Source organism: Berghia stephanieae, chromosome 4 (genome assembly GCF_034508935.2).
Source record: "Berghia stephanieae isolate SIO BIC M18660-M18661 chromosome 4, UCSD_Bste_1.3, whole genome shotgun sequence".
NCBI lineage: Eukaryota > Metazoa > Mollusca > Gastropoda > Nudibranchia > Aeolidiidae > Berghia > Berghia stephanieae.
In genome coordinates, this window is record NC_088363.1 from 62679734 (window position 1) to 62692233 (window position 12500).

A 12500-nucleotide genomic window follows, 5' to 3' on the forward strand; every position below is an offset into this window, starting at 1 on the left:
AGGTTATGAAATTGCAAAGGCTATGATTCTGGCCGCAGCGAATTGGATTCAATGGTCTGATGTCACGCCCGCCCAACAACGAGAGCGTGGTTCTAAACAAAGAAAATCGGCACTTTTTATTCTTCATGCTGGCTAGAACTTTTTCACATTTCATGTGATCAGAATGTATAAAAGTCAAAACATGATCAGATTTATAATGTTTGTCTCCTATGGATACACTTTTATGCTCGTTGGAGAAATATTTCATAAGGGCGTCCGCCATTGTACCGATAGTTTAGAGCCAGTTACTAAGTTACTATGCGTCATTACGAGGGAAGTGACGACATGACAGTTGAAGGATATTGCGAAGGCTATGATTCTGGCCGCAGCGAATTAGGAAGGCCCAATAATTTGTGGACCTCAAATCAGAGAGAAACTGTACTCAGCAAAGAACACCATGCATATTTCATGAATTGAAGAGCTGGCCTGCTATTATAAGTAGCCTCAACCCTCACCTGATGCCTAATACATAATCTCTCTCTCTCTCTCTCTCTCTCTCTCTCTCTCTCTCTCTCTCTCTCTCTCTCTCTCTCTCGCTCTCCATAATCAATATCAAAATCTAGATTGGCAGGGAACATTTTGGCCATCCGCAATTCCCGAAGGCCGAAGGGATATTGACATTAAACGAACTGGAACTGGGTGATAATATGGGGTATCGTTAAAAATATAAATTCTTCATAGGCGCACTAGACCAATAAAGATGGAGTATATTCCGGTTTCAGAAGCGCGAAGTGACGTCCAAATGCTGCCCTCTCTATGAGATAAGAATATCAGAGAGCGCATTCCGAAAGATCAGATAATATTAGATTCAACTACCCCAATTACAGATGTAAGGACAATTAGGTTGCCCTGATAAAAAATACCCATCCGATGCCGTGTAAAGCAACATAAAGTGGTCAAACCAGGTTATTTTTTAGGATCTGGTTGAGTGGTCAACTGATTGAGGTACCGAACAATGAATCTAAATTAGATTTATCGCTCATTTACATAGCGCACTTTTCTATTTCTTCCCCCCCCCCCTCGCCCCGCCCTCTCTCTTAAAAAAAAAAAGACAGAATCATTTAATAAAACCTGCAAGTATCTACCTATAACTTATTATGTGCCCTTTCATCTACTCACGCACTCACTCACTCATTCCTATGACCGGATGGTCGTTGAGGAAACTCTGCGGGGTTCACAATAACATGGTGCCACTCATCGCGGTCATTGGCCTTCTCTATCAACCTGTATGACGTCAGACCTGTCCATTCCTGCCACATTCTGTTTTGTCTTTTTTCTTCTCCCTTGACCTTTCCATGTACCAACACTTTTTAACCAGTTTTTGCCGTACGTTGGAACAACACGTATACAAAATTGTCGCCAAAAAGGTTGTCCTTCAAATGTCCGTCGATTTAAATGACCCTCATCTCGTCCCAGGTTTGCGAGTTTTTGCCAAGGGTCTTTTAAATCGATCGATATTTGAAGGACCAGTTTTCTGGCCAATTTTTTTTTTAAACTGCGGCTTTTTCCAGGGTACGGCAGCAACTTGGTTAATTGGTACTTTTCACTATGGCTGGGTGTAACTGCTTACAAGATTGTACAGCATTATGCATGTCACATCTTGTGCGGATTGTAGACGCTGTTTAATTTAGCCTATTATTAATACCATAAGTCAGAATTATGCTAAAATAAATTTGCTTCTTTTTTGTATCCGGTACGAGGAGGTGAGGCTATCGTTGTATTCTTAGATAAGTAATCAATTAGATATATATTTCCAAGAATCAACAAACCAAATTGCTACAGTAAAGAACGTTTATTAAACAACATTAACATAAGATACACGTGTACAAGAGGACGGTTGGATACAGAATGACTTCAAACAAGGTAGACACAGGAACAGATGCTGGTTGTGAACGATACTACTATTAGATGGACGATACAAGTCTCGATACTTGAATACAAAACTTTCATTCACAACAGCTATCATATGAATATCTAGAATTTTCCCATTTGCTTCTATATACTTGCATGGATTAACGTCGTTAATATAATATTAGATATATATGTATATCGTACACTGACAAAACATTTTTTAAAATTTGGCCAGAAAACTTTAATCGCAAATATCAATCGATTACAATGACCTCCGACTCGTAAAACAACCCCAAACTTGACATTTTAAAGAACTCCAAAGTTTGAGACTTTTTGACAAGCTGGGGATAATTTTCGTTAACGATTTATATTTTGAGAAGAATTATATTTTTTTCGGCCAAAAATGAAAAACAAAGTGTTTTGTCAGTATACTGCTCACATTTCCATATCATTTTCCATGAAAATACCGATGACACGTTCTAATGAAAGACAGGCAAGAATCTCATATTTCATTCCACATAGGCCGGGTTGTTATTTTCATGGTTGTTTTGACGGTTTCATGAGTACTGTAATGTAAATATCCAATATAAGCAGATCATATTTAATTTGATTGTTAATTTTGTTTTACCGACTGAGTCAGTTAGTTGTGAACTTTGAACCATCGGGTGGTCATTTGTGTATATGTGTGTGTGTGTGTGTGTGTGTGTGTGTGTGTGTGTGTGTGTGTATGTGTCCGGTAGGTGTAAAGGGTTTGTTGAGTGTGAAAATATGACTGCAATAATAATCATATAATAATAATAATAATAATAATAATAATAATAATAATAATAATAATAATAATAATAATAATAATAATAATAATAATAATAATAATAATAATAATAATAATAATAATAATAATAATAATAATAATAATACAATTGTCTCATACATAAATTTTCACATATTGAATTCGTAACAACGTGACAAGAGAATATGTAAGGATTGATTCTTGATCTAAAAGAGTGACCTGGAATCTATAGATAGTTCGAAGATGACGTCACTCAGGCCTTTGTTATTGTTTTTGCCATCCGCGTTTGTGAGTTGTTCTCACTAAACTGTATTAACCTGACTATAAACGTTCATGGTTACACAGAGTTTGTGTGTTGGTCCGTTATACTTCCGGATGGCAATGTTGTGAACTCCTTGGCCAAGCGCATTCTATCTATCAGTTTGGAATCTTGACTTCGTAAAAATAATGTCTTTGGCCTCCTACGCGTTCTGTTTTGAAATGGCCGGAAGTGGAGGAAGTTGTCGTTTTTTTTAATAGCGTTATCAAATATTCGTCATTTTTCTTTAATAATTTAGTATTTTTATTCAAATTGTGAAGAAACCTAACACGAATTTAATCACATAGCTACGATTTCCAGCGATTTGTCGTTCCCAATCAACAATCCAAATTTGACTGCTCTTGGATTCTTAGTTTTTTAAATCAAAAGAGCTACATTGTTTGGAGCTAAGCTCCATTACAATAAGATTATGTCATGCTCTCGTTCATTTTCTGGCTTGCTACCGGAATATATACAAATCGGCGATGTGCTTACTCCCTCTGCTCTACCAATCCTTCTCCTTCCCATTCTCCACCTTCTCCTCTAGCTCATTTTCCTTCCTTCTTTCCTTCCTTTCTCCCCCTTCTCCTCCTCCTCCTCCACCACCACCGCCTCCCCCTCCTCTTCCTCCTCTTCCTCCTCCTCCTTCTCCTCCTCCTCCTCCTCCTCCTCCTCCTCCTCCTCCTCCTCCAATATTCTTCTACTAGTTCGAACTTACCATCCATCGTCTTGTTACCTATATCTCCCATTTCTTTTCATAGGTCAAAGTTCGATCATATCATAATATATAAAACATTAAGCGCTGAAATGGTTTCACAGTGTTGCCACAGCCGTTGATAAAACATCTAAAAATGAACAATAAATGAAACAAGATGCTTCATATCTCCAAAAGTAACAGATTGGATCGAAAGAAATATCCACAACAGCTGCATTGATTTTTCAGCGGGGTTCTGATCTTCTTAACGCCTAACAATTGATCGAAGTCTTAATACCTTTGTGAGTCATGTAGACAAGATGGTATTATCACATGTTTGTCCAAAATCTGCTGTGTATTCACAAAATGTCGTTTTACATTTTGGCCAGAAAATTTTCTTTTCAAATAATATGACCTAACGCCTCGAAACGGTAGGATGTCCGGAAGAATCGGACCTCTAAATGGGATTAAAATAAAGCTATAAGCATGAAAAATGGGTACTTTGAGTTTGTTGCAATCTAAGAAATATTCTTTATTCCCCGTTATAATGAATAGGAATCATCTCCAAGTTTCATATGTGTAGCTATACATTCACTTTTCAATAGATACCTAACTCATTCCGAAATGATACCGCTTTGAGACGGAGGGTCACGTATGTGAGTTAGGACGATGCCAAACTTTGATCTCATACTTTTCAAATATACGTAAACCTGAGCGTGACACGTTTCAAGTTAAAGGTTTGCACAAAGTAATGAACAAAAATTAATATAACAGCTTTAAAGGGGAGAGAGAGAGAGAGAGAGAGAGAGGGAGAGAGAGAGAGACAGAGAGAGAGGGAGAGGGTAGAGGGAGACACCCGCGGAACGTTTCGGGCTCAAAACCCTTCTCCAGCCAATAAAACATCGCTTTATTATATCCTATCATGTCATATCTGTTATGGGGCTTTAAATCCAGACGCACGGCTAAAGATTCCTCATGGAGGGTGTATTTGTTTTTTGGGGATTTTTTTCAAATTCAATAAATGCTCAGGATTGGATCTATAGTCACAAGTGTGACTGATCATCTCAAAACGGTGATATGTCTCGATGAACTAGAAGTTGGAAATTGAATTCATAGCCTCAAATATGAAACTTGGGGCCAATTTCTCTTCGTTGAGCTGGAGTACTTTTACTATTCCTTGCATTGCGAACAATTCTAAAGTCCTAGTTCTCATCATTTTATCTCTAAATTCACTTTTCGGGGCCCCAATTTATCACGACATAATAGCGTTTTGAGACGGAGGGTCATAAATAGTAACCACAATAAATTCATATTATGCTTTATAGAGAAGAATGAAAATAACTCGTCTCTTAACCCTGTCCTTGCCACCTATTGGAAAATCGTCACATTTGTTACAATGCAACCGTCACTTTTCTCATCCAGATTTAATTTATTTTTGCTGTAACTATAAAAACTTGACATTCTGTAATAGAACTCATATTGTCGAACAATATCATGTATAGAATGTGCTTGTTGCTTTTCGTTTGAGTAAGAAATTTCTGTTTTTGTGTTGGGTGGGTGTGAAGTTTGGGGAAAATTCTGAAAATGGCTGGAAAGGAGAGAGTCTCGAATCTTCAGAAACAAGAAATGTAAATATGGCGTTTATGATTCAACGCCAGCAAACGCATCCTCTTGGCAATAACAAAGAGGACCTTCTCAATTTGAATACCGGTTTGACAGCCATAAGATAAATCTTCTGATTATATCATTGCCATTGACTATAGTGATAGATCAATTAGTTAAAAGGCATGTAAATAGATAAATAGACCTTAAGGTAGTCAGACGGGAGTAGATAGACATTCAAAGATAGGTAGGCAGAACAAGATAGAAAAGATAGGTAGGTAGATAAGGAGATAGATAAGTTCAATAGATCTATAAATTGATCTATATATATATATATATATATATATATATATATATATATATATATATATATATATATATATATATATATCGAGAGAGAGAGAGAGAGAGAGAGAGAGAGAGAGAGAGAGAGAGGAATGGGGGGGGGGGCATAATTCGTGGCAATGATTTCATGAATCACACACACACACACACACAAACACACACACACACGCACACATACATACAGACACACACACATATATATATGTGTGTGTGTGTGTGTGTGTGTGAATATATATAAATTCAATATTTTCAATGTATATATATATATATATATATATATATATATATATATATATATATATATATATATATATATATATATATATATATATATATATATACATATATACATAAATCATATACATAAGACGCTCCGTGTCGCTTCATTTTTACAGCTGTCAGATCATTCACAGTCACGCGTTTATATTATAACACTCCCTTTGTTTGATTATTTGCTTCTATCTGATAAAGTGTGTAGTATTGCTGGGGAGAGAGAGACAGAGTGAGTAACACATTTTATAGTATTCGTGTTCGAATTTTTAATGACACGCAATCTGAATTATTGTTATTCACATATCATTCACTTGAATAAAGTTGGTTTCTGTGTTAGTCTGAATAAACTGTTGCATCAAGTGTTGAAGGTTATTAGTGAAGTATGACATATTTGTTTAGAATGAATGAACTCGACGTCACCGCTCTTCTTGTTATTGTTTTTTGACCAATCAAAGAAATGATTACCTCTCCTTAATTCTCACCAACAAATAACAAACCTCAAAGGTGAATTATTGATTTTATGCGTTTAGGTCAAATACTCACATGTTCTACCCTCCAAATGATACATACCAACATGAACACATCAAACTTTGTGTAACCTTAAACGTTTATTATCTTTGAGAGGGATTTTATTGAGACTATCACTCAACTGACTGTATAAATAAACAATAACAGAGAACCGAATGACGTCATCTTCACTCATTCTTTAGTTGTTTTGCTTTGGTTACGCTTATTTAGCGGACAGAAGCCGTGAGCGATTCGCTTAACGAGAAACAGATATTATACTACATGCGGAACGAATTGACTTTTTTTTCTTTCGAATACCTGCTTTTAAACTGTTACACGACGAATTTTGTCAACTACAGGGCGATTCGCACCTACCTTGCCAGATACTTTTTGAGTGCATGGGATTTGCTATAAGATTAGCCTGAATGGTAGCAAAAAGTTTCTTTGTGAAAAATATATAGTTTAAAAAAAATAGGGTTGGGGGTTAACATTGTTCCGTACAGCCCATGTTATATGTTTGCCAATGAGCACAGAATTGCATTCAATAGTCTGATCCCACGTCCCCCCAGCAACGAGCAGCTTGTTCTAAACAAAGAAAATCGGTACTTTTTATTCTTCATGCTGGCTAGAAATTTTTCACATGTCATGTGATCAGGATGTATAAAAGTCAAAACATGATCAGATTTATGTTTTACTCCTTTGGATACACTTTTATGCTCGTCGGAGAAGTATTTCATAAGGATTTCCGCCATTGTCCAATAGTTTAGAACCAGTTACTAAGTTACTATGCGTCGTTACGAGGGAAGTGACGTCACGACTGTTGAAGCATGTTGCTGGCAAATTAAAAAATTATGAAACTATTTTTTTTTACAGATTGACATGCAAGTAGCTTGCAAAACTTTTTCTGAAAAAATTAAGGGTAATTCTATTACCCGTTGACTCAAATGACCATTAAGAATATCTGCTAGAGCATCATAATCGGATAAATTTGACTTTGGCCTTGGGAATCGTCATCTGGCCGCCTTTTTGCCAGATTCATTCATTTGCGCGCACCTACAGACTTTATTACGGGATCGATTTTATCAATGGTGGCTCAAAATATTCGTCTCCGTCTCTGTTAATGTCCACAATACAGTAGTATAATGATTGAGATAGACGAGTGCCTGTTCATAATAGCCTTTATTGAGGGTTCTCCACTAGTAATATATAATGATATTATATTACTATTATTATATAAATAGAACATAACTATCAATTTATACTTCAATCTGGTGGAGAAGAGACAGCAAAATATAATCTGTTATTTAAAAAAATGGGTGTTGACCGTATTCTTTGTAGACTCATAGGCTTCGTTAACTTATAGCCTGGCAGTAGGACTTGTATTGTGACGTCACTTTTTCGTATGTGCACCAACGAGTGAGTTTATATATATATCTCCACATATCTATCTTTCTATCTATCCATCTATCTATCTATCTATCTATCTATCTATCTATCTATCTATCTATCTATCTATCTATCTATCTATCTATCAATCTATCTATCTGCCTATCTATTTATCTATCTCATTTTCAATATTGTCATGTGATTTGTTAGACCATAATATATCCTTCCTATTCACCGCCACACACGTTCAGATTTAAGTAGAGTCATTAACCCATTGCAAGAGATTATCATTATCCTATAGAGACTATTAAATAATATTATGTCGACAGATACATTATGAATGATAAACCTATTAATATTCTACTCTTATCACTTGACGTGTTCTCCATCTCTCATTTCTCTCACCCCCCCCCCCCCAACCCCTTTCCCATCCCTTACTTTTTTCCCACCAACCCGCTACCCTGATTCTTATGGATTAGTCTCATGGACAACTTTGAGGACAAGAACCGATTCCAGACGTGCCCGGGGTACCTGTCGTGTTGACCGGGTTAGAAGGAATGTGTAAGACTCGTATTCAAACTCATCGATTTTTCATCCTGTAGGCCTATCCGATTTTTAAAAACAGTTCCTCACTCCCATATAACCAAACACGATGGAAGGACTCTCGATACAACCCACACACACGGAACGGAGTGGAGCGCGCAAGAGGTGAGTACAGTACGGGGGAGTGTGAGTGAATTATTATTGGTTTCTCTGTTTCTCGATTGTCTAGCCGTTACCTCTAAAACCCCTCTAGCTCTCACTTTCTCTCTCTCTCTCGCTCTCACTCATTTACTCTGATGAAAACGGTCCTCATTGTTTTCTATTACATAACGCCAGTAAGTGGAACACTATTAAACGGGTGTGTGAATCACAACATTCCTATTTACTATTCATATAATTTATCACACAATGCTGGTACGGTAGTGATATTTCAAACTTTTGAGCTGATAATTCAGAGAATTTTGATTGTCTCTGATTGCTTATTGTTTCGTATTGTCACGAAATAATGCTTGGATTTGATTCTTATTCGTCACCGACATATTATAGTCTTATACGGATTTGCATTGTGTGAGAATGGTATGTTGATCTTCTAAATCTACGTAATGTGTAACAAACGTTCTTAAATGTCTTAGCCACTATTATGTTTTGGTGGATTATATTTATGTAATAGAAAAGAATATATACAGTCCTTCAGTGCGTTAAAGTGGACAATGAGCAATGACTTGCTATCCGTTTCATTGGACGTTAGTCTATTGCAAAGTACTTCCCGCCAGATCCCAGCAACTCAATCACTGCTTGGTGCATAGATGAGTCATAAACTAACTGGACTTTTCCTGAGACCGAAAGCTTAACTTGTGACGCAAGTGTTCTAAAAATAAAGCAATCGAGACCCCTGGACAAAGCAAATAACTAAAACATTCATCCTATCGCCTACTCAATCATTCCCTTATAATCTGCTCGCCGGTTGCTTAGCCTGTCTGCTTACTTGTTTGTGTGCATGTCTTCTTGTCAGTTTTTCTTTTCTTTTGCACGTCTATGTTATTGTTTGGTTTGTTTGTTTATTTAAAACCCAATTATACGACTCGAATAAATAATTTCGTTTGCTTGTCTTCCTCTCTCTATGTTTATCGATATAATGATAATCTATTTGCCAGAATGTCTGTCTGATATCCGGCTAGTTAATAATTTGTTTGTGTCATGTTTTGTATGTATGCATGTTGGCCTCTATATTGGCCTATAGGTCTGTAAGTCTAGTTATCATGTTCTATCTTATTATATGTTTGGCTAAATGGATTAATTGCAACACTAAGGCTCATCAACCACTGGACCAATCGTCACTAAATTGTGCATAGTGTTTACAATTGACATGGTTTCGCGTATATTATGAGATTGATTAGACATCGTGATGATTCTATCGAAAAATCAAATTTGTTTCGTCAAACCCTTCGAAACAGACGCCACCCTTTGTAGCACGTGGGTTGTATGACAATGAAGTAGAAGTACTTGCATTAAATCGATACCAGTTAGTGGTTCCCTCATTATTTTGAATACGATCAATTGCTGAAAATGTATTTGAAGTATTTTCCCATCTTAACATTGGGAGAGAATTCTATAAGTGAGCGAACTATATTAGATATCAAATGCAGAAAATATCCCTCTGTGTCCAAATAATAAACTTAGTGGAGTTCTTTTACGAAGGCGAAAAATAAATTGTCTATTAAGACAATAGATATTGAGTTCAAATTTTATTCAACACTTTAATCATACATTTTGAGTTGATCAACTTATCATAACGTTTATTGAACGGACACCGTTGAGAGTGTGTAGTGACTGGATGGGTAACAATGATTATATAAAGATTTGTCACTTCGGTTGATGCCTTGGAAAAGAACTTTACATTTACTAACCTACTCGACCTGGGTGTGAATGAGTGCTTTTTATTCGGCTGTGTCATACATTGTACGAGTCCAACTACACTTAATAGACGATTTGCACTGGTCCATATGGTATCCTGGGGGAATTAATGAAGCTTTATGAAGCGTATTAAGCATGTTAAATCTCTGGAAATACATCACATAAATATACATATTTGTTTTATTGATTTGATCATTCTTCTAGTGTGTCTTAAATAGGAGAATATCTAAAGATCATTCGTTTATTTCTCTATCTATCTACTCAGCGTCAATTTAAACTGGCCCGTATCTTTAATACCTTTGACCACATTACACTGACATAATTCACACACCATTGGAAAGTTAAGAAAATGTCCGGTCAGGTATGATAAATGAATTTGAGTAAGATACATGCATGTTTACCTAAAAGCGGTGTGGTTGAAAACTATCCAACATTTCAGGGAGTGCAAAAGTAAGCGTGAATGCACAAATTTGAAGGAGTAACTTTTCTTATTGTCTTTGTGTAGTTTTTCCCCTCTTACTTATTTCTGTATTAAATTTTAATCCATTTAAAGAAGACAATGGACAAGAATATACTGAAAATTCTGGCTACATTAATACAGTAAGAAATAGCAATTTCATTGGTAACTGAGTAAAACAATGTAACACTAACAATACTAATTTTATAAAATGTCTTTCAATAATGATTATGCCCTACCCTGCTAGCTCCTACATTCACAAATACACAAGAATGCATTGAATATGTCAGTGCTTCTTTTCTGTTCGGGGGAATAGCCACATATTCGGCTATCAAAATCGCTCGAAGTTCCAAACCCGTTTGGATTTCATTCCGTTTGCAAAATCACAGACCTAACTTATCTCATAAATTAATGTGTTCGATATATTTCATATACAAGGAGTTATATTGTATTCCTTGGGCGGAACTCTGATGCATGTTTGTCGGCATTTCAATCCTGCCTCTCCGAATATTGGTCTTACAGTTGCTATTGATATCTGGAAGTCATTCGCAGTATCTATGAATGATGCTAAAGGCTGTCGTCATAATATTATTAGACCCATTCTCTATAATCGTCAACAAAAGTAATTCTTTTCATCCCTGGGCGGTTGGGGACAGTACCTTGATCTTCATATTTGCCTATTATATAATTGAAAATATTGTACTTACGGGTAAAGTTGCTGGGAAGAAAAGAAGAGGGAGACAGAGGATAGATTACATTGACAATCTGAACGGATGGATTGGTGGAGGAGGAACAGGAATCGAGCTATTGAGAAGATCTGAGGACAGAGATATGGTTGGAGGGACATGATTACCGATGTCTGCAACAGGCCTGGCACTTGATGATGATGATAATTGACACTAAATTTGGAACAATGGTTTTGCATTGCGATATCTCTTTATGGAATACCAGCAACATGCATCCCGACCATTCGGCTTCTGACAGCATCTGACAGTCTAGGCATGATTCAAATACAATTTGTAAATGAATGAAAATTGTTTTTTTTTTTTCAGATTCAAATTTGTTTTTGAATATTGTCATTATGTTTTGCCGCATTACGTCCTGCTTCTTCTCGTAATAGGAATGCACAGTGCGCAGTGGAAGGCACGTAGCATCCGACGCCTTTAAAACCAAGCAAGCAATGTTTATTTTTCATTTATTTTGAGTTATCGATTTGTTTTTGCTCTCTTTTGTAGCTTTAATAAAGGTACGAAAACTTTGTTAATTTCCCAGATTTTGTGACATTTTTTTTCAGAATTTCCTTGGTTTTCACACAATAATCAGCATTTTAAAGTTTGACATGTTTTTACGACGATATTGGTGGTTAAGCTCTGGCCAGTTTATATTGACGCTAAGTCTATCTATCTATCTATCTATCTATCTATCTATCTATCTATCTATCTATCTATCTATCTATCTATCTATCTATCTATCTATCTATCTATCTATCTATCTATCTATCTATCTATCTATCTATCTATCTATCTATCTATCTATCTGTCTGTCTGTCTATCTATCTATCTATCTATCTATCTATCTATCTGTCTATCTAGCTATCTATCTATCTATCTATCTATCTATCTATCTATCTATCTATCTATCTATCATCTATATATTTATCTATCTCTTCATGTTTCTTTTCCAAGCCCCCGATTCCAAGAACAGGAGTATGTATCTATAGTATTTATTTATGATAATGAATCGTCCCGTAGTGTGTTACTGGTGCTGGTGCCACAGTCTGCCTGACTGTCTGTCTGCCTGT

General features: G+C 36.1%; 1 protein-coding gene across 4 annotated transcripts in view; it reads left to right on the forward strand.

Annotated features, from left to right (window-relative positions):
- The window catches only part of LOC144970983 (tripartite motif-containing protein 2-like), a 58247-nt gene that overhangs the window by 2921 nt on the left and 42826 nt on the right, over positions 1-12500 (forward strand). For 2 of the 4 annotated variants that reach the window (XM_078911229.1, XM_078911227.1), the window contains exon 2: positions 8265-8493. The gene's annotated coding sequence lies outside the window, so the exon portion shown is untranslated. Of the gene's footprint in view, positions 1-8264; positions 8494-8642; positions 8905-12500 lie in introns of those variants that run through there. The other 2 variants (XM_078911230.1, XM_078911228.1) reach the window with 2 other exon arrangements.